Raw genomic sequence first — 585 nt, 5'->3', positions numbered from 1 at the left:
CCGGCCCCCTGCCTGGCCGAACGGCTTGGCCAGGGGAGGCGAGAGGCGCTGGGGCAGTCACGGTGCTGGGGACAGCCGGAGGAGGAGGCGCTGGGCCCCGGCTCCCTGCCACATCCACCCCAGCTCCTGTGGGACCTGAGGCAGCACTGTCCCTTATCACCCCTCTTATCACGGGGATTATTGGCTTTTTATATTAAACTTTCTCCAGATAGCATAACGCAATCTACCAGACGCCTGGCAAGGGCTTGGCAGGCCCGGGAGTGATTTATAAGCAATCTGTCTCTGCGGTCTCTCTTTCACATATGGGCTGTTTCCTCCTCTCCTTCGCCACCTCACAGCTCTCCCCGCTGCTGCCGCTATCAGCCATGCAAATCTCCCTGCTGCTGCAAAGGGCTGGAATGAGCCACGGGGCCGCCCCACGGAGGACGGGTCCCCCACGCTGCCCCCACCACAGCCAGCAGCCATCTTGCCCACCTCTGGGGCTGCTGGGCACAGGGCCTTGGGGTGAGAGACATCCTTATGACACTGGTGGTGACACCGGTGCCATGGCCACGGGGTCAGGAGGCTGCACCCCACGGGGGTGTC

The sequence above is a fragment of the Egretta garzetta genome, unplaced genomic scaffold (genome assembly GCF_000687185.1).
Source record: "Egretta garzetta isolate BGI_Z169 unplaced genomic scaffold, ASM68718v1 scaffold4, whole genome shotgun sequence".
NCBI lineage: Eukaryota > Metazoa > Chordata > Aves > Pelecaniformes > Ardeidae > Egretta > Egretta garzetta.
Note: the sequence above shows the minus strand (reverse complement) of the source record.